The 22,741-nt window shown below is 46.6% G+C and overlaps 1 pseudogene; it reads right to left on the reverse strand.

The window, feature by feature from the left end:
• Nucleotides 1–219: 219 nt before the first annotated feature.
• Nucleotides 220–22,741, reverse strand: part of LOC142259300 (uncharacterized) — a 96,409-nt pseudogene continuing 73,887 nt past the window's right edge.

Genomic DNA, 22,741 nt, shown 5'->3' on the forward strand with positions numbered 1-22,741 from the left:
CCCCCCATAAGTGCGTAATGACTACATTTTTTCCTACAATATTTTTCCCTATTTTCCTCCACTAAAACCTAGGTGCGGCTTATGGTCATAATAATACAGTAAGTTTAAAAAGAAAGAAAATGGTGCTTTCCCTGACCAATTCTTAGTGGACCAATTGATTTTTGGATAAAACCCATTGAATCGCGGTACATCATGATGATTTCTCCTATGTGACTCATCTCACAACAGGACCTGATTATTGATAAAAAAATATCTGCCAAATTCTGAATACAAGAATGATTCCTCTACTGTGTGGGTTTTCTCATAGTCGACAAGAATTGATTTACCAGTTACACATTTCAATTATTCACAACATGAAAAAGGTTTCTTTCCTGTGCAGCCTCTTCACATGTTTAACGAGATCTGATTTCTGAGAAAAACATTTCCCACATTCAGAACATAAAAATGGGTTATCTCCTGTGTGAACCATTTCATGGTCAAAAAGAGATGATTTCCTAGTAAAACATTTACCACATTCCAGGCATGAAAATGGCTTTTCCCCTGTGTGAGATCTTTGATGCGTAACAAGATGTGATTTTAGAATAAAACATTTCCCACATTCTGTACATGAAAATGGCTTCTCCCCTGTGTGAGATCTTTGATGCTCAACAAGGTATGATTTCTGGTAAAAATATTTCCCACATTCTGAACATAAAAATGGCTTCTCCCCTGTGTGATATTTTTGATGCCTAACAAGTTGTGACTTCTCGTAAAAACATTTCCCACACTCTAAACATAAAAATGGCTTCTCCCCTGTGTGAGATCTTTGATGCTTAACAAGTTTTGATTTCTGGTTAAAACATTTCCCACATTCTGAACATAAAAATAGCTTCTCCCCTGTGTGAATTCTTTGATGCCTAACAAGTTCTGATTTAGGGTTAAAACATTTCCCACATTCTGAACATGAAAATGGCTTCTCCCCTGTGTGAGTTTTCAGATGTCTAACAAGTTCTGATTTCCGAACAAAAGATTTCTCACACTCTGAACAAGACAATGGCTTCTCCCCTGTGTGATATTTTTGATGATAAATAAGGTTTGATTTTCGAGCAAAACATTTCTCACATTCTGGGCATGAAAAGGGTTTCTCCCTTGTAGGAGCGGTTTCATGTTCCATATCACTTCTGTAACTTTTATTTTGCTTACAATTCTCTGATAAATCGGAATTTTGGACTTGTTTGAAAAGATCATGTGATAAAGCTTTCCGAGGAAGGACTGGAGGTATATCTGGGACAGCAGCATGCTCTTCATATGTATCATGTGTGATACTGTCATCATCTGTTATAAATTCTGAAGATATTAGATTTCCATCTGAACCACCAATACAGTCATCTGCTAAAAATAAACACAATGTTATTATTTTTAATGATATTATCTCGAAAGTACATTTATTTTTTTAAACCATAACATCAGAAATTAAAATGAGGAAAAAAAGTATTCTGAATCTGTTTTCCAATTTCAACATCTAAGAGCTACATCTTCGTTAATTCGGATCTCCCATTCCTAGCACCAGTTCTCTGGAATGTGCTGCAGTAAATAATGTTATGGATTATCACAATGTGACTGCAGGATTATCAGGGACAGGTGGCTCCTATACTGTCCCTCATGCTAGGAGACCTTAAGCTATTCCTAACCTCTGGATTACCACTGAAGTTGGACATGGCGGAGTCCCATGCCTTACTACTCCCCTGACCAGATCAAATATGTTATAGCCCTGGGGAAGGAAGGGGCAGCAATATGATGGAAACATAGATTAAGACAGATGGGACACATTGCAAACTCACAGAAATAAGCAGTGAGGGACTAAGGAGAAAAGCAAGAGCAGGAAGGCAGCAACAAAAAGACAAAAAGGGTTAACACCAAAACAGCTCACAGCAATAATACACAACAACCACCAGTATGTCTGGAGAATAACTCTTGCTAGCCTGCCCAAGCCTGTGGTTCGACGTAAAAGCAGGTAGCAGGGTCTTGCGGGCTGTGCAGATAACCATTAGGGCTCCAGTTCATCAAGACCAGAGATGGACACTGAAAAATGATGTTAGGGACTAGAGTAAGATTTCTGGCATAGCGAATGCCACAGTTTGTTATGAATTAAAGAAGCCGTGGCATCACACCCTTCTTCTGGTCATGCTCTGCCTATTTTGGCAAAGCTGGTTAAAACTGGCGTGAACACACACACACACACACACACACACACACCAGCCTGTCTCCTCTTCAGCTTTAGACTTCTGTAAATAAGAGATCTTTGGTCACATGACATGTTGTCAAAAACGTCCTTAAGCAGTCCTAAAATCGACATATAAACACTGGGGCCCTTAGGAGAATGGGGGTCCTTTGAAATTGTCCAGTTTGCTCTCCCTTTCCTCTAATGCCAGTCCTGCATGCCAGCCTGTCTTTTGTTCAGTTCTTTTAGACTCCTGCAATTAAGAGACCTTTGGTTACATCATGTCACATGACTTTGAAATCATCAAAGGTCCTTAAACAATCAACCTTAGAATACTACTGATGGGGTCACTAAGAGAGTGGGGTTCCAGTGAAATTGCGCAATTTGACTCCTCCCAACGTTGGCTCTGACTGTAACTAGGGCTTATTTTTGGAGTAGGGCTTATATTTCAAGCATTCTCCAAAAATCCCATAAAATCATGCTAGGTCTTATTTTTGGTGTAGGTCGTATTTTTGAGGAAACAGGGTATTCATGAACCCTTTGCAGGTCTTTTAGTTGCCTTCATAATGACATAGAGAAGGCAATAGAAACAAACAGCAGAAGAAGCAGAAGCAAAGAAAATACAGCTGAAAAAACCCAGAGCAGAAAGTCTAAAAATGTAAACACAAAATTAGTGCAGAAAGTACATGAGTAGATATCTCTTACTGGATAGAGCTGGAGGAAACACATCCTGAGGAACATCGGGGTCTTCTTGTTTACAGTCAGGGCCGTATTTGCCATTAGGCACTTGAGGGCACGTGCCTAGGGCGGCGCCTTCCAGGGGGGCGGCGCCCAAACCAAAATTTAAAAAAAAAAAAAAAATTTTTTTTTTTAAATCTTCCTCCCTCCCTCTTCCAAACTCTTTATTAAATCCGGGGCCTTTTTGGAGGAGGGAGGGAGCGCACAGTCATTTATAGTCGCGTCTATAACACGCGACTATAAATGACACTGTGAGCGTGCCGGCACTTACTTCCGGGGTCAGAGGAGCTGTAATCAGCTCCCCGCCCCGACGTGCTGCCGTGCGCTCACTGTGCAGAGGTCACAGCAGCGTGAGGCCGAGCAGAGGAGGATGGGAGCCGCCGCCGAAGATGGAGCCGCCGCCGGAGATGGAGCCGCCGCCGGAGATGGAGCCGCCGCCGGAGATGGAGCCGCCGAGCAAGATGTCAGATGCCGCCGCCGCCGCCACCGCCACCGTGGAGAACGGGAGATGCAGCCTGGAGCAGGTAAGCGCTTTACAGCCGAAGACAGCGCCGAACAAGCAACCCGGGGGGGGGGCGCAACATGGAGGATGGGGGGATGGAACATGATATGGGGGCGCAACATGGAGGATGGGGGGGATGGAACATGATATGGGGGCGCAACATGGAGGATGGGGGGATGGAACATGATATGGGGGCGCAACATGGAGGATGGGGGGGATGGAACATATGGGGGCGCAACATGGAGGATGGGGGGGGTGGAACATATGGGGGCGCAACATGGAGGATGGGGGGGATGGAACATGATATGGGGGCGCAACATGGAGGATGGGGGGATGGAACATGATATGGGGGCGCAACATGGAGGATGGGGGGGATGGAACATGATATGGGGGCGCAACATGGAGGATGGGGGGATGGAACATGATATGGGGGCGCAACATGGAGGATGGGGGGGATGGAACATGATATGGGGGCGCAACATGGAGGATGGGGGGATGGAACATGATATGGGGGCGCAACATGGAGGATGGGGGGATGGAACATGATATGGGGGCGCAACATGGAGGATGGGGGGATGGAACATGATATGGGGGCGCAACATGGAGGATGGGGGGATGGAACATGATATGGGGGCGCAACATGGAGGATGGGGGGGATGGAACATGATATGGGGGCGCAACATGGAGGATGGGGGGGATGGAACATGATATGGGGGCGCAACATGGAGGATGGGGGGGATGGAACTTGATATGGGGGCGTAACATGGAGGATGGGGGGGATGGAACATGATATGGGGGCGCAACATGGAGGATGGGGGGGATGGAACATGATATGGGGGCGCAACATGGAGGATGGGGGGATGGAACATGATATGGGGGCGCAACATGGAGGATGGGGGGATGGAACATGATATGGGGGCGCAACATGGAGGATGGGGGGATGGAACATGATATGGGGGCGCAACATGGAGGATGGGGGGGATGGAACATGATGTGGGGGTGCAACATGGAGGCTGGGGGGGGATGGAACATGATATGGGGGCGCAACATGGAGGATGGGGGGGATGGAACATGATATGGGGGCGCAACATGGAGGATGGGGGATGGAACATGATATGGGGGCGCAACATGAAGGATGGGGGGATGGAACATGATATGGGGGCGCAACATGAAGGATGGGGGGATGGAACATGATATGGGGGAGCAACATGGAGGATGGGGGGATGGAACATGATATGGGGGCGCAACATGGAGGATGGGGGGATGGAACATGATATGGGGGCGCAACATGAAGGATGGGGGGATGGAACATGATATGGGGGCGCAACATGGAGGATGGGGGGATGGAACATGATATGGGGGCGCAACATGGAGGATGGGGGGATGGAACATGATATGGGGGCGCAGCATGGAGGATGGGGGGATGGAACATGATATGGGGGCGCAACATGGAGGATGGGGGGATGGAACATGATATGGGGGCGCAACATGGAGGATGGGGGGATGGAACATGATATGGGGGCGCAACATGGAGGATGGGGGGATGGAACATGATATGGGGGCGCAACATGGAGGATGGGGGGGGGGATGCAGCATGATATGGGGGTGCAACATGGAGGATGGGGGGGGGATGCAGCATGATGTGGGGGCGCAACATGGAGGATGGGGGGGATGCAGCATGATGTGGGGGCGCAACATGGAGGATGGGGGGGATGCAGCATGATGTGGGGGCGCAACATGGAGGATGGGGGGGATGCAGCATGATGTGGGGGCGCAACATGGAGGATGGGGGGGATGCCGCATAATGTGGGGGTGCAACATGGAGGATGGGGGGGATGCCGCATGATGTGGGGGCGCAACATGGAGGATGGGGGGGATGCCGCATGATGTGGGGGTGCAACATGGAGGCTGGGGGGGATGCCGCATGATATGGGGGCGCAACATGGGGGATGGAACATGATGTGGGGGCGCAGCGTGGAGGATGGGGGGGATGCCGCATGATGTGGGGGTGCAACATGGGGGATGGAACATGATGTGGGGGCGCAACATGGAGGATGGGGGGGATGCCGCATAATGTGGGGGTGCAACATGGAGGATGGGGGGGATGCCGCATGATGTGGGGGCGCAACATGGAGGATGGGGGGGATGCCGCATGATGTGGGGGTGCAACATGGGGGATGGAACATGATGTGGGGGCGCAACATGGAGGATGGGGGGGATGCCGCATAATGTGGGGGTGCAACATGGAGGATGGGGGGGATGCCGCATGATGTGGGGGCGCAACATGGAGGATGGGGGGGATGCCGCATGATGTGGGGGTGCAACATGGAGGCTGGGGGGGATGCCGCATGATATGGGGGCGCAACATGGGGGATGGAACATGATGTGGGGGCGCAGCGTGGAGGATGGGGGGGATGCCGCATGATGTGGGGGCGCAACATGGAGGATGTGGGGGCGCAACATGGAGGATGGGGGGGATGAAGCATGATGTGGGGGCGCAACATGGAGGATGAAGCATGATGTGGGGCGCAACATGGAGGATGGGGGGGATGAAGCATGATGTGGGGGCGCAGCATGGAGGATGGGGGGGATGAAGCATGATGTGGGGGCGCAGCATGGAGGATGGGGGCGATGAAGCATGATGTGGGGGCGCAGCATGGAGGATGGGGGGGATGAAGCATGATGTGGGGGCGCAACATGGAGGATGGGGGGGATGAAGCATGATGTGGGGGCGCAACATGGAGGATGTGGGGGCGCAACATGGGGATGGAGCATGATGTGGGGGTGCAGCATGGGGGATGGAGCAGAATGGGAAAATGAGGGAGGGTGGTGGACAGTATAGCAAATGGGAGTTACAGTATGGAGAATGAGAGGCATGGTATGGAGAATGGGGTAGCATGGGGGGGGGCATGGTATGGAGAATGGGGTAGCATGGGGGGGGCATGGTATGGAGAATGAGAGGCATGGTATGGAGAATGGGGTAGCACGGGGGGAGGCATGGTATGGAGAATGGGGTAGCATGGGGGGGGCATGGTATGGAGAATGGGGTAGCATGGGGGGGGGGGCATGGTATGGAGAATGGGGTAGCACGGGGGGAGGCATGGTATGGAGAATGGGAAAGCATGGGGGGTACTCTGTATGGAAGGGGAACCATGGTGGGCTTGGTATGGAGGGGGCTTGATATGGAGAAGGGGCAGCATGGGGAGCGCTCAGTTAGGAGCCTGGAAAGGCTGGGTATACATAATGCGAAGCATAAGGCTCATTATAGAGTGGGGACATCATGAGGGGGACAGTGAAGTGGGGGCTGCATGGAGAGGTGGGGACAGTGAAGGTCATAGTTCATAAGTGAGGAAGGTCTGGAGGGTATAATTCAGTGGTGAGGACAGTGGGGTTTTCATTTGAGGGGGCAGTGTAGTGGAAATGTTATAGGAGAGAATGTGGAGGCTGTATACTGTAAGTGACACGGTGTGGGGTCATTCTTTGTGCTGTGAGCTCAGTGATGGGCAGTTATTTATTCTTGGGCACAGCCTTGGGCTTACTTCGGGTGGTTACTCTTTAGTGAGAATTATGAGTCTGTCACCAGGTTTTTGCCACCTAATTTGAGAGCAGCATAATGTAGGGGCAGAGATCCTGATTCCAGTGTTGTCACTTACTGGGCTGCTTAGTGTAGTTTTGATAACATCACTGTTTAATCAGCAGTAGTTATCATTATAGGACTACTTGGTGTGCTGCAGGTAGTCCAGCATATTCATGAGCTCTGTATAACTGCGAGATCTGCAGCAGAGAAAACGACAGCAAACAGCTCAGTAAGTGACACATCGCTGGAATCAGGGGCTCTGTCTCTACATTATGCTGCTCTCAGATGGGGGAGCAAAACCTGGTGACAGATTCCCTATACGGGCACCATTGCAGTGTTTGCTGCAGCAGACCAGACAAGAGGGGAGTCTTGGGAGACGCTGGACAAAGTGTTGCTAAGAGCGATGACATTTTACTTTTACTCCCAAAATGGCAATTAATCTGCAGACACATTTATACAGGGGACGTCGCTCTGGCATATACAGTTTTACCTTAATATTATATATATGCAAACTGTTCTGTCCCCCCTGGTGCGGCCGATGTCTTGGTGCACATGTGCACCCTCCTATTTGCATATTAAAGACAGTCCCTCGCCCTTAGGTGAGTCAGTGCTGTCTAAAATCACTTAGCATTTCTGCACGTGTCCTGACACTGGAGGAGCAGAGTAGCACTCCAAGTGTCAGTGTGTGTGCGCACGCAATGTGACTGCAGTGTCCGCGTGGGTGCGCCTGCAATGTGACTGCAGTGTCCGCGTGGGTGCGCCTGCAATGTGACTGCAGTGTCCGCGTGGGTGCGCCTGCAATGTGACTGCAGTGTCCGCGTGGGTGCGCCTGCAATGTGACTGCAGTGTCCGCGTGGGTGCGCCTGCAATGTGACTGCAGTGTCCGCGTGGGTGCGCCTGCAATGTGACTGCAGTGTCCGCGTGGGTGCGCCTGCAATGTGACTGCAGTGTCCGCGTGGGTGCGCCTGCAATGTGACTGCAGTGTCCGCGTGGGTGCGCCTGCAATGTGACTGCAGTGTCCGCGTGGGTGCGCCTGCAATGTGACTGCAGTGTCCGCGTGGGTGCGCCTGCAATGTGACTGCAGTGTCCGCGTGGGTGCGCCTGCAATGTGACTGCAGTGTCCGCGTGGGTGTGCCTGCAATGTGACTGCAGTGTCCGCGTGGGTGCGCCTGCAATGGGACTGCAGTGTCCGCGTGGGTGCGCCTGCAATGTGACTGCAGTGTCTGCGTGGGTGTGCATGCAATGTGACTGCAGTGTCTGCGTGGGTGCGCCTGCAATGTGACTGCAGTGTCTGCGTGGGTGTGCATGCAATGTGACTGCAGTGTCTGCGTGGGTGCGCCTGCAATGTGACTGCAGTGTCTGCGTGGGTGCGCCTGCAATGTGACTGCAGTGTCTGCGTGGGTGCGCCTGCAATGTGACTGCAGTGTCTGCGTGGGTGCGCCTGCAATGTGACTGCAGTGTCTGCGTGGGTGCGTTTGCAATGTGACTGCAGTGTCCGCGTGGGTGCGCCTGCAATGTGACTGCAGTGTCTGCGTGGGTGCGCCTGCAATGTGACTGCAGTGTCTGCGTGGGTGCGCCTGCAATGTGACTGCAGTGTCCGCGTGGGTGCGCCTGCAATGTGACTGCAGTGTCCGCGTGGGTGCGCCTGCAATGTGACTGCAGTGTCCGCGTGGGTGCGCCTGCAATGTGACTGCAGTGTCCGCGTGGGTGCGCCTGCAATGTGACTGCAGTGTCCGCGTGGGTGCGCCTGCAATGTGACTGCAGTGTCCGCGTGGGTGCGCCTGCAATGTGACTGCAGTGTCCGCGTGGGTGCGCCTGCAATGTGACTGCAGTGTCCGCGTGGGTGCGCCTGCAATGTGACTGCAGTGTCCGCGTGGGTGCGCCTGCAATGTGACTGCAGTGTCCGCGTGGGTGCGCCTGCAATGTGACTGCAGTGTCCGCGTGGGTGCGCCTGCAATGTGACTGCAGTGTCCGCGTGGGTGCGCCTGCAATGTGACTGCAGTGTCCGCGTGGGTGCGCCTGCAATGTGACTGCAGTGTCCGCGTGGGTGCGCCTGCAATGTGACTGCAGTGTCTGCGTGGGTGCGCCTGCAATGTGACTGCAGTGTCTGCGTGGGTGCGTTTGCAATGTGACTGCAGTGTCCGCGTGGGTGCGCCTGCAATGTGACTGCAGTGTCTGCGTGGGTGCGCCTGCAATGTGACTGCAGTGTCTGCGTGGGTGCGCCTGCAATGTGACTGCAGTGTCCGCGTGTGTGCGCATGCAATGTGACTGCAGGCATGTTCTGACACCTGGTTGCTGCCTGTATTTGACTGCCGATTCAATGAGGAAGGTTGTTGAAGTGAGCAGACAGCACATCACAGCGCAGTGTCCCCCCTCCTCACTGTGCTCCTCCTGTGTTGGATGCACACATGCACTGACGCTTGGAGTGTGCCGCTGTGCTCCTCCTGTGTTGGATGCACACATGCACTGACGCTTGGAGTGTGCCGCTGTGCTCCTTCTGTGTTGTGTGCACACCCGCACTGACGCTTGGAGTGTGCCGCAGTGTTGGGTGCGGTGCAGACAGGAGATCTGGTGTTACGGTGCTTACTCCCACCACTGGATCACTATTAATCAAGACACAGGCCTGGCTAGTATTTTCCTATATTCGGTGGTAATGGTGCATCCAGGCTTAGGCCGCGCAGAAATGTCCTCATTTTCATATCAAATGTGGCTTTTTCAGTGAATATTAAAGGGAACCTGTTACACCCTTTTTCAATTTTAAACTGCCCCCAATGTCTTGTTAGTGACGTCGTGTTAAGGTCGTGACCAGTTCCTTTTAAGCTGAACTATATGGGTGGGTTTATTTCTCCACAGATCATGTCCCCCATATAAATATTTTTGCAGTCTAGGTGTCATTTTAGGGTGACCGATTCCCTTTCAGTCAGCTTAAAAATCATCTCACCTGACGAATGAAAGTTTTGCTCGTGCATCGGGTGATGGACACTGTTTAGATAAATCAGTTTCCCATCTTTGGCTGCAGTGTTAATGCTGCTTTAAAGGGGTTTTCTCACATTGGGAACTTACCCCCTATCCTTGGGATGGGGAATAACTTTCCAATCGCTGGGGGTCCGACTACCGTGGCCCCGAGTGTTTCCCAGAACCAGAACATGCAGACAGAATGGATTCCGGGAGTAAAATTTCATAGTCCTGTCTCCTGAGCTGTGCACTTAAGAGGTCTTTTGAGCAATTGTTGGGGGTCTCAAGTCCCACCTCATGATGCCCCTTCTCCCTACTGAGCCCACCTCTGCCCTACTAATCTCCTCAGAATTAATGGACCTAAACCTATAAGATCTCGTCCAAAAGTTAAGTCTACTGCCTGGGACTAATCAGTATTGTGGTTCTTATATGGTCCACAGTCTAATGATGGCTGGTAACAACTACCAGCATCTCCTTACCATTGTTAAGGACATACTGAGAGTTGTACGTTAATGCAATACATAGATGTATATGGGTCTAACCTGACACTGCACTTGATTGCTGTGTGAAGTTGGCAATGTATTCATGTACTGATGGTGGTTTTGGTGATGTATTGTCTTCAGGGTGGGTTTGGTGATGTATTATTGTATTTAGGGTGGTTTTGGTGATATTACTGTATTGACAGTAGTTCTGTTGATGTATTACTGTACTAACTGGGGTTTTGGTTACGTATTCTTGTATTTAGTGTGGTTTTAGTTATGTATTACTGTACTGATGGTGGTTCTGGTGATAGTCATGTGGCTGTTGTAATCTTTACCTTATCAGTCTTGATCCTAAAACATAGGGTCAGCGTGCTGGACTAAAAATACAGCTATCTGCATGTCTGTCAGCCGAATAAGTAATAGACTAAAGCCCCCAGTCTGATTTTTAGGCCGGCAGCTATCTTGCTCGGCTCTCCCATATACAGGAGCACTCATTCTGCCAATTGTTTCTGTGTTCTTTATTAGAGCCGCTGCTGGACATCTCCGGCAGCAGCTTATCATTTAGAGGATAATAGGATCTACACTCCGTAATTGGACATGCTGGATCCTTATTCCCCTGACAATCAGAAGTTAGAGCTCCCATTCACATTGGGCTATCAGCAGAACCTGTCGATATTGGCGGGTTTAGACAACTTTAGGTTAATGTGTATGGATGTCTTAACTACTATCTGAAGGCTCTGGGCTCTATCAGGGAATGTGCACACGTCTTGTAGATGTCTGTGAACCCCCGGAATTATTCAGACAGAAAACACTTAAGGACAGTCATCATTTTATCCTGAAGCAAATATTTATTTTTTTTTTGCTGTGGCTTCTTGGTTGTTTTTTCCAACATCTTTTAGCTACGGGATTTTACTTATTTTTTAAATGAACTAGTAAGCGGCATCCAAGCAGCAGCCGCCATATAATGGCCGGTCACAACTAGTAAGCGGCATCCAAGCAGCAGCCGCCATATAATGGCCGGTCACAACTAGTAAGCGGCATCCAAGCAGCAGCCGCCATATAATGGCCGGTCACAACTAGTAAGCGGCATCCAAGCAGTAGGCGCCATATAATGGCCGGTCACAACTAGTAAGCGGCATCCAAGCAGCAGCCGCCATATAATGGCCGGTCACAACTAGTAAGCGCATCCAAGCAGCAGGCGCCATATAATGGCCGGTCACAACTAGTAAGCGCATCCAAGCAGCAGGCGCCATATAATGGACCGGTCACAACTAGTAAGCGGCATCCAAGCAGTAGGCGCCATATAATGGACCGGTCACTGTCAGCCGCTTCATGTCTGAGGAAACCTGACGCGCTTAAAAAAAACTCCAAAGACTGAACATATGGACAGCAAGTTGTTTTACACTGCAGTGTATGAGTTCATTTCTTTAATATTTAGAGTTTGAGTTTTTTGGGCGGGTTACAGCGCGGATCTGTCTGAAAAAAAAAAAAAAAAAGCTGTGTGCACATAACCGTAATCTGACTGATCAGAAGGGGGCGCCACCACTGACAGTGCCTAGGGCAGCAAAAACCCCAAATACGGCCCTGCGTGGAGAGCAGTGAATATTTTTAGCTGCACACTGTTAGCCTTTTTGAGAGCCTTTAGGAACATTTGTGAAAGCTTTTGATACTGGATTATATTTAAATCACTAATCTCAGGTTTCCCACTGCTTTATTTACTAAAAAGCGCAGCCCCAGATTAGAGATAGGAACTCTGAAGTATATCACATTGTATATAATTGCATTTCAAATCTTGTTGTTTTGTTAATAAATGCTTGTAAATATATATTCTTCATGCCTGTCTTTCTCTATTGTCTAGATGTGATGATTTTGCCTCAGAACCTCTGGAGTTGGCGCAGAACTGTAGACATTTCACACCAAAATAGTGAGGGGAGAATTGAATCGCACTGCAGCCTAGATATGTGGAAGTTGTTAAGACGCTCTGTTCCCAAATTATCAAAGCTTTTATGCCAAAAAAAACTGTCACAAACACTTGGAAAGTTGTGCCAAGATTTGGCATTTTCACTCTAAAATTGGCAGAGCTTAGGTGGGACGGGGGCGTGACAGCACAGCTCCTTTAATTCATGACGAGCTGTGGTGTTCCCTATGCCAGAAATCTCACACCAGTCCCTGAAGGGAGTAATATTTCAAGCATGGCACGAAGAGGCACATGCCGGTGAGCACCATGTGTACCCGAACACAGCGATGCTAGATCGAGTGGTTCGGATACATAATGAACCCGATCTCCGAATTCGAACACTAATTATTTTTTTTTACAAAGTCTGTATTTGATACAAACATCAAACTTTACTATTCAGGTTCACTTATCTCTGCCCACAAACCTTTATTACAGTTTGGATTCTGGGTGTAGAAGAGACCAGAATTAAAAGGGGCCTATCTCTTTGTGAAAAGCAAGAAACATTTATGATGCAATGTACAACAGATTCAGCTCACCGTAATGATCAGTCTCAACCACCTTCTGGAGCCTGGACAAGGTGCTGCCACACCTCAGGCAAAATCCATATGAAAGAAATCCAGCTTCACAGAAAGGCGTGTTAATTTTTTTTCTTTTTTTATTTTCCTTTGGCACAAGTATAACATCACATAGCAGTCAAGGTGATAACATGACTGACGTCAACGACGTTTTTCAAGTGACACCGCACTCTTAATCAGGATGATTAAGAGTGCGGTGTCACTTGAAACGCGTCATTGACGTCGGTCATGTTATCACCTTGACTGCTATGTGCTGTTATACTTGTGTCAAAGGAAAAGAAAAAGAATTGACACGCCTTTCTGTGAAGCTGGATTTCTTTCATAAACATTTATGATAACTATGCTGGGTTTTTGTGAATTTAATAGGTTTCTGTCACTACGTGTTTACCACTTACAGTTAAGTCCAGAAACATTTGGCCAGTGACACAAATTTTGGCATTTTACCAAAACATTTTCAATATACAGTTATGTAATCAATATCTGTTCTTAAGTGCATATTCTCAGCTTTAATTTTAGGGTATTCACATCCTAATTGGAGTCAGGTTTTAGGAATTACAGCCCATAAACATGTAGCTATCTGTTTATAAAGAGACAAAAAAATAACTGGACAATTATCTCAAAAGGTCTTTAATAGTCTACATGGGATATTTCCTCATTAATCCATTATCAATTAAGCAGATAAAAGGTCTGGAGCTGATTCCAGCTGTGACATTTGCATTTGGAAGCTGTTGTTGTGAACTCACAACATGCGGTCAAAGGAGTCCTCAATGGAGGAAGAGCAGACCATCATTGGGATGAAAAAATGAGATCTAGCGGTAATGTTAGGGATGGCCAAATCAACAATTTGGTATATTCTGAAAAAAACATGAGCATACTTGAGAGTATGGGAACTCAAAGAGGTCTGGATATCTAGACAAGACAATAGAGATGGATGATTACAAAATCCTTTCCTTAGTGAAGGAAAATTCCTACACAACATACACCCAAGTGAAAAAACATTCTCAAAAAAGTAGATGTTTCAGTATCTAATAGTACCACAAAAAGAAGACTTCCTGAGTGCAAATACAAAGGATTCACTACAAGGAGCAAACCATTAATCAGCCTTAAAAATAGAAAGGCCAGCTTAGACTTTTTCAAAAAGCATCTAAAGAAGCCGCCCCAGTTCTGGAAACGTTCTATGGACAGATGAGACTAAGATCAACCTGTACCAGAATGATGGGAAGAAGGCTTGGAATGGCTCATGATCCAAAGCACACCATATCTACTGTAAATCATGGTGGAGGCAGTGTGATGGCCGGGCATGCAGGGCTAACCATGGCCCTGGGTCACTATTGTTTATTGATGATGTGACTGAAGATAGAAGGAGGCGGATGAATTCTGAAGTGCACAGGGCAAGTCTGAGTCTTTCTGCTCAGGTTCAACTAAATGCAGCAAAATTGATTGGATGGTGATTCACAGAACAGATGGACAATGACCCAAATATACTGTAAAAGCAACACAGGAGTTTTTTAAGGCAAAGAAGTGGAATATTCTGCAATGGCCGAGTCAATCACCAGATGTGAACCCCATTGAGCTGCATTGCACAAGCTTAATACAAAACTTAAGGCAAAAAGAAACACAAACAAGCAACAACTGAAGTCACTACAGTAAGGGCGGCAAAATATCACAAAGGAGGAAACCCAACGTTTGGGGATGTCCATGGCATCCAGACTTCAGGCCGTCATTGCCTGCAAAGGAATCTCTATGAAGAATTAAAAATGAACATTTTTTTTATGGTAAATAAATTTTTGCAAGTACTTTTGAGTCTCTGAAATGAGGAGGCTTTGGAGAAAAATGACTGCAATTCCTAAATGTTTCAAAGGATATTTTTATTCCAACCCTTTAATTAAACCTGAAAGTCTCCACTTCAATTGCATTTCAGTTCTTTCATTTTAACACTAGAAGTCCCAGAAAGTTCGAGCTTCCCCTGAAGTCCCGAAAGAGGGTCAAATGACAAATATAATATACTGAATAGAACTAACTAGAAACTAAATAGCTAAACTCAATGGAAAACAACAACCTCCTGTGGTGCGACAATAATGGCCTTAATTACAGAACAAAAGACGGTGATTATAGGATGTTAGCTAAAATCCTTCAGGTCATTCGACCCGTCTCTGGGTTCCAAAGGTAGAAATGTTAAATGACCCCTCTCTGGGACTTCTAGTGTTAAACCAAAAATAGCAGCTGCAGAGCTGAAGACACGGAGATTCGATCACTGTCCAGATATTTCTGGACCTAACTGTAATTAAAAATCAGAATTATATAAAGACAGGGACTCTGATTCCAATGATGTGTCACTTACTGGGCTGCTTGCTGTAGTTTTGATAAAATCACAGTACTATCGCTAGCGGATTATCACTAGAGAACTAGTAAACCTGCTGCTATGTTTCCTCCATCTCCATTAGCTCTGTATAACCCCATCCCCACCTGATTGGCAGCTTTTTGTCTATGCTCATTGTACACAGCTGCCAATCAGTGGTGTGGGAGAGTTTATGCACAGACCAGCATTTCAAGAACTGGTAGATCTTAAGCAGATAAAACTGATGTTTATCAAAACTTCAGGAAGCAGCAAAGTAAGTGACACATCCCTGGAATCAGGGTCTCTGCTTATACAGGTCGATTAGACACATGTTACAGGTAGCTTTGTTCTACTTAATCTATAAACCACATCCCGAAGCCATACACTATTAATTGTTATACATTTAACCTGAAAAGTAGGCAGTGTTTACAAAAGACATTACAAAAGGGAACAAAACAATACAGCATATCCAATTACATAAAATAAAAGGAAATATTACACCCACATACTTCCCCTCTGGTGACTCATAGCAGGGCTGAACTTCAGATAACTATAGACTGTATCTAAGGGGTACTTTGCACGCTGCGACGTCACTACTGCGATATCGTCGGGGTCAAATCGAAAGTGACGCACATCCGGCGCCGGTAACGACGTCGCAATGTGCAAAGTCTAGATGCACCGATAAACGATCGCAAAAGCGTCGAAAATCGGTGATCTGTGTAGCGTCGGTCATTTTCGTAATGTCGCACCAATAGGAGCTACGATGTTGTTCCTCGTTCCTGCGGCAGCACACACCGCTGTGTGTAAAGCCGCAGGAGCGAGTAACATCTCCTTAGGGCCGTTTCACATTTGCGCTATTTTGACGAAAACGGGTTCCGTCACACATACAGTACAGTTCATTTATTTACAGTGGAAGCACGACATCATGTGGACACAAGCGGGTACTGCATGAAACACACAAGACGCATTGTATCGCACTTCAAATGCAAATAAATGAACTGTACTACATTAGTGACAGATTCCGTTTGCGTCAAAACGCAAGTGTGAAACTAGCCTTACCTGCCTCCACCGGCTATGCGGAAGGAAGGAAAGAGGTGGGCGGGATGTTTACGTCCCGCTCATCTCTGCCCCTCCACTTCTATTGGCCACCTGCCGTGTGACGTCGCTGTGACGCCGCACGACCTGCCCCCTTATGATGGAGGCGGGTCGCCGGCCAGAGCGATGTCGCAGGGCAGGTAAGTGCTTGTGAAGCTGCCGTAGAGATAATGTTCGCTACGGCAGCTATCACAAGATATCGGATGTGCGATGGGGGCAGGTACTATCGCGCTCGGCATCGCTATCATCGTCTAGCGATGTCGCAGTGTGCGAAGTACCCCTAAGTCTTAGAAAATGATGAGATTCCAAGGCAGGAGATATTACCGTCATCTTTCCTATCACAATTTTATCTGTTCATAGATGGAAGACATTGCATAGATATTTTCATCTCTCTGGCCAATATCCATTTGGCCGGACCCCAGCCATCACCCAATGTTGCAGAACGATGTTTTGCGTTCTCCACTTTATCACAAATTTGAAAATATTACTTTCCTATCTATTATAGTTCGGCTACTTTTACACTTCGTTTTTTTGCATCAGTCACAATCCGTTGCCTTGAGAAAATACAGTATCCTGCAAAATAGTTTGCAGGATTCATTTTTTCCCCCATAGATTTGTATTAACGACAGATTGTGACTGATGGCCTTGCGTTGTATCCGCTGCGCGACGGATCAGTTGTGGAATGACTGACTGTCGGGTGGAAGGAACTGACACTGTTCATTTTTTGGAGCATCAAAAAAACGCACTGCACAGGATTCCGTCGCAATCCGTAAAGAGGTATAATGGTTGTGTATGGTGCTGGATTCCGCTGTAATCCGTCGCACAATGGAATCCAGTGCTGGATTCTGTCCTTTTCTACTGAGCATGCCCAGCATGTCTGGCACTCCCATTGGGCTGTCCCAAAAACAAATGGATCATGACGGATCCGTCGTAAAACAGTTGCAAAACGGATGAAACGGACGCGACGGATCAGTTTTTTCACAGGATTCCAGTGAATGGAATTCTGTGAAATAACTCATCCGTTTCGTCCGTTGACAGCTAAAAATGACGGATCCATTATTCAGTCGCAACGACAGACCTTTTGGATATGAAAAGACTGAAGTGTGAAAGTAGCCTTCAACTTCTGCTCTTATCTCTACCGGTCATAAATCTGTCCTTTTCTAGATTCTTGTGCATTCAAGCTGAGATTGGCCTCACATCTGCTAGAGGATTCTTTTTACTTACCTGTTTCCAAAAGAGGGGGTCAGCTTCATAGGGGTGTTGTTGAGTCTTTATGGATTTTATAACTTCTATACGACACATGACTTCATATTGATGTTTTTCCAAAATCAAGCTTTTAACTCCGTGAAAGCCAAGGTCATATTTTGGACACTTTCCTCAACTTGGTGCTTGAAGCTTTCATTAAAATAAGAAATATTACACTCCCATCTACACAAACTAACTTTAATGAAAAAGAAAACATTGCCCTAGAATCATAATACAATGATTCAGATATAGTAACTATCAGCCAACAAGGGGGATGGAATAGTCATCCAAAAAATGGATGACTATATAAGGAAGCTCAGACTATTCTTTCCAACCCCATACACTAAGGGATTACAATTATGAAGCCTTTTTCTACATTTAAAACAAAATATGTTCTCCTCATAATAAAAACTTTTGAGAAAGGAATCCTAAAGAGAAGCAACCACCATCCAACATATTGTATAATGATTTAGAAGAGACATCAGCTGGATTGACTGCAATCTACGGTAAGTAGTATTAAGGCCGCTTTACATGCAACGACATCGCTAACGTGATGTAGTTGGGGTCACGGAATTCGTGACGCACATTCGGCCTCGTTAGCGACGTTGTTGCGTTTGAAACGCACGAACGACCGTTAAGGAGCAATTTTTCTTACCTTATCATTGATCGTTGACACGCTGTCCAGTTCCCAAATATCGTTGCTGTCGCAGGACGCAGGTTGTTCCTCATTCCTGCGGCAGCACACATCGCTATGTGTGATACGGCAGGAATGAGGAACAACCTCGTACCTGCGGCTGCCCGCAATGAGGAAGGAAGGAGATGGGCAGGATGTTTGTTCCGTTCATCTCCGCCCCTCCACTTCTATTGGGCGGCCGCTTAGTGACGTCGCTGTGACACCGAACAAACCGCCCCCCTTAGAAAGGAGGCGGTTCACCGGCAACAGCGACGTCGCTAGGCAGGTAAGTCCGTGTGACGGGTGTAAGCGAGGTTGTGCGCCACGGGCAGCAATTTGCCCATGACGCACAACCGACGGGGGGCGGGTATGCACGCTAGCGATATCGATATTGCTGCGTGTAAAGCGGTCTTTAGTTTCCAAAATGTCATATTTTAATTTTTCATATAAAGAGGCATCCATTAGCACTATACATGCTGCCTTGTCTGACTTACGTCTAACCAAATAGTTGTTATTTTTTAGTTCACAATCGGCATTAAATTAATTTTTTCGTTAAATTATATACTTTATTTTAATTGGAGGAGACATAACGGTGCAGAGCCAATTGGTCCTTTTCTATCATATTCTGGAACATGTGTAATGATGGTACGTGAGATGTTACTGGATAATAATGAGGGTTTGAGACCTTTGGTTTTACATCATGGTCCCCACCAATTCTTCCAAATTACAATCCTCATCCATTTAGTTTAGCATTACAATGGTCTTCTGTTCAGAGAAGGAGAATCCTTCAAATTCATTAAAGGTTGTAAATTTATTACTAGAGTAATTATAACCTGAAACATTTCTATCCTCAGGAAAAAAATGCCAGTGACAAAATTTAAGCCCCTGTCCAAGACTTCAATCTGCTCAACCGATAAGACTGTGGGTGTCAAAATCAAAACATTATGTCACGCCAGAACGTTCAGACACTCAGCATGCAGCGTAACACAAGGGTAACCATGGAAATGGTAAAAAGGAAGGCCCTGACGATAGGGAGAGGGGACACTTCCTGCAACTCACCTGAGTTTGTACCCTATGCTCCCTAACGTCTCTATACTGGTCCTTCCCCCCATCGTCATAACATACCTAGGCACTCATGCGCCCTGGGTAGTGAGAAGGCTGGGGAGAGCAGTAGTCTCACCACTGCAATATTATAACACAAGGTAAAGGAGACAGAGGGAAAATAGACACAAAGAGGAAAAACACTTCAAGTTCTTCCAATGCAGCTAAACACCACAGCAACAATAGTCACAACTCCTCAGCTTCTTCCAAAAATGTATGGAATGTTTGATCAGTGTTGGACAAAAATAAAATACGTTTTTAGTATAGATTATTACTTATGTTGTGCTCTGATCTGGAAGAACATGGATTTTTAGCACTTTGGGAACTTAGAAAAGTTCAAAGAATGGATTAATAAAGATATAACTTGATTGCTGCCCATTATTTAGAGGAATGTAATATGTACATTGTTACATAGTTACATAGTTACTTAGGTTGAAAAAAGACCTAGGTCCATCTAGTTCAACCTTCCTCCACCAGTTGTACATTTAGTGTAATGTTCAGCAAAGATTTGGGTAACAGAAGAATGACTTTCACTATCTGCAATTATTATTTTACTTGATAAAAATAAATTGTATTCACTGATAAAGGGGAGAATGGATCAATAGAGAATTAATCAATAGATGTAAGGATAAGAAAAATTGAGATTTGTCACAATTTTTTATGGATCATTGTTGGATATTTGGCTGACAACATCCACTTGTTACACGCCTGTCCCGTGTCTGGGATCTGCCCCTTCCCCCGCTCTGTTAAACGTTCTTGTGCCCCATGTTGGGCTTTGCAAGTAGCCGGACACGCTCCATGTGCTGAGCTTAACTGGCCTATATAAGGCTACCAAGATACACACCTGTGTCCTGGTATTAAGACTATTAGTCTGTGCACAGCGACCTGTCTGCAGTCTCCAGAACATCTCCAGACTATCTGTGGCCTCCAGCACCTCAGCTACCAATCTGCCTGTGGCTTCCAGTATGTCTGCACCTGTCTGAGGTCTCCAGAACATCTCCAGACTATCTGTGGCCTCCAGCACCTCAGCTACCAATCTGCCTGTGGCTTCCAGTATGTCTGCACCTGTCTGAGGTCTCCAGAACATCTCCAGACTATCTGTGGCCTCCAGCACCTCAGCTACCAATCTGCCTGTGGCTTCCAGTATGTCTGCACCTGTCTGAGGTCTCCAGGACGTCTGCGGCTTCCAGTACCTCAGTTACCTGTCTGCCTGTGGCTTCCAGTATGTCTGTAACCTGTACCACATTCAAGTTAGTCTGCAGTTAGACTTTAGCTATTAGATGTTTATTCTTCTATGATGCACCAACGTACTGAAACGTACATAAGTTTAATTTGAAAAGAGGTACCCTGGACCACAAGTACTCAAAATGAACATCTTAATGTCCTGAATAATATGTGCCAAACAATAATCAGCTCTATGTATAGTTATTCACGTAAATCTGTGTTACATAATGCTATATGCGCATAATCAAATGTACTCAATCGTACCTACCGTAAGTTTAATTTGAAAAGAGGTACCTGGACCACAAGTATCAAAATGAACGTTGGGAAACTCAAACCTGTTATTTCAATGATGGGTATAGACTCAACCATTGAGACATACTAAAGTCTCTTATCTGCCTTCTATAAATCTTAATGTGACTATGGCTGCTCTTCATACATCAGAACATTCCTAAGACGGCAGCCTACAAATTTTACACGCATTAACATTATCCACTGTATTTAAAATGCATGAATGTTGTACTTTTCACAATGATACAACTCACTTTAGTTGCATTTTATAGATATTACAAGGATTGCAACAACTAAAATGTATGTCTAATTATCATAGTTTACTAAAACCATACTACTAAATCACCAGCCTTGATCAGGTACATAAAGCTTAATAATCCACATATTTTTAAATTATTGTAAGTTACATGATATACCGTATTTTTCGGACTATAAGACGCACCGGACCAAAAGATGCACCCTGGTTTTAGAGGAGGAAAATAGGAAAATGAAATTTTAAGAAAGAAATGTGGTCATGACCCATTGTTATGGGGCGAGGATCTGCTGCTGACACTGTTATGGGTGTAATGTCCCCAAATTCTCTACTAAGGTGCCGCATCCTGGTAATGATCCTCCTGCCTTGTATATGATCCCCATGCTTGTATACATATGTCCCTCATCCTTGTATAGCCCCATCCTGCTCTATACTGCCATCCTGGTATGTGCTCCTATCCTGCTAAATACCCCTTCCTGGCGTCATCCTGCTATATACCTCCATCCTGATGTATGGCCGCATCCTGCTATATACCCCCATCCTGGCATATGGCCACATCCTGCTCATAATATACCCCATCCTGGTGTATGGCTGCATCCTGCTATATATCCTCATCCTACTATACAGTGCCTACAAGTAGTATTCAACCCCCTGCAGATTTAGCAGGTTTACACATTCGGAATTAACTTGGCATTGTGACATTTGGACTGTAGATCAGCCTGGAAGTGTGAAATGCAGCAAAAAAGAATGTTATTTCTTTTTTTCTTTTTTTTTTACATTGTGAAAAGTTTATTCAGAGGGTCATTTATTATTGAACCCCTCAAACCACCAGAATTCTGTTTGGTTCCCGTAAAGTATTAAGAAGTATTTCAGGCACAAAGAACAATGAGCGTCACATGTTTGGATAAATTATCTCTTTTTCCAGCCTTTTCTGACTAATTAAGACCCTCCCCAAACTTGTGAACAGCACTCATACTTGGTCAACATGGGAAAGACAAAGGAGCATTCCAAGGCTATCAGAGACAAGATCGTGGAGGGTCACAAGGCTGGCAAGGGGTACAAAACCCTTTCCAAGGAGTTGAGCCTACCTGTCTCCACTGTTGGGAGCATCATCCGGAAGTGGAGGGCTTATGGAACTACTGTTAGCCTTCCACGGCCTAGACAGCCTTTGAAAGTTTCCACCCGTGCCGAGGCCAGGCTTGTCCGAAGAGTCAAGGCTAACCCAAGGACAACAAGGAAGGAGCTCCGGGAAGATCTCATGGCAGTGGGGACATTGATTTCAGTCAATACCATAAGTAACGTACTCCACCGCAATGTTCTCCGTTCCAGACGAGCCCGTAAGGTACCTTTACTTTCAAAGCGTCATGTCAAGGCTCGTCTACAGTTTGCTCATGATCACTTGGAGGACTCTGAGACAGACTGGTTCAAGGTTCTCTGGTCTGATGAGACCAAGATCGAGATCTTTGGTGCCAACCACACACGTGACGTTTGGAGACTGGATGGCACTGCATACGACCCCAAGAATACCATCCCTACAG

The sequence above is a fragment of the Anomaloglossus baeobatrachus genome (genome assembly GCF_048569485.1).
Source record: "Anomaloglossus baeobatrachus isolate aAnoBae1 chromosome 5 unlocalized genomic scaffold, aAnoBae1.hap1 SUPER_5_unloc_6, whole genome shotgun sequence".
In the NCBI taxonomy this organism is placed as follows: domain Eukaryota; kingdom Metazoa; phylum Chordata; class Amphibia; order Anura; family Aromobatidae; genus Anomaloglossus; species Anomaloglossus baeobatrachus.